A 348-nucleotide genomic window follows, 5' to 3' on the forward strand; every position below is an offset into this window, starting at 1 on the left:
GGTGACAGGAGACAGGGAACTCCAGGGTGCTGTCCAGGCGGTTGATGCCAGGAGCGCGCGTGTGAGCGTCACATCCCCGACGTTGCCTCTTGCAGTCTGAGTGACTTCAGGGCAGTGGCTTGGCCTCTCTGAGCCGACTTCCTTATCTGCACAGCAGAGATAAGCCTTCCTTACCTTGAGCTGAGCCCAGGGGAAAGTCCTGGAGAATGTTGGCGCCTCCCCCCCCCCCCCCCCTTTGATCTGGAAGGAACTTCAGAAACAGCCAGCAGCTCAGAGGGATGGAGGGACTGGCCCTGGCTTGCCTGGCGAAGTCAGTGGGGAGTTGTTGTCCAGAACTCTGTGCTCCAG

This window comes from Myotis davidii, unplaced genomic scaffold (assembly GCF_000327345.1).
Source record: "Myotis davidii unplaced genomic scaffold, ASM32734v1 scaffold478, whole genome shotgun sequence".
Classification (NCBI taxonomy): domain Eukaryota; kingdom Metazoa; phylum Chordata; class Mammalia; order Chiroptera; family Vespertilionidae; genus Myotis; species Myotis davidii.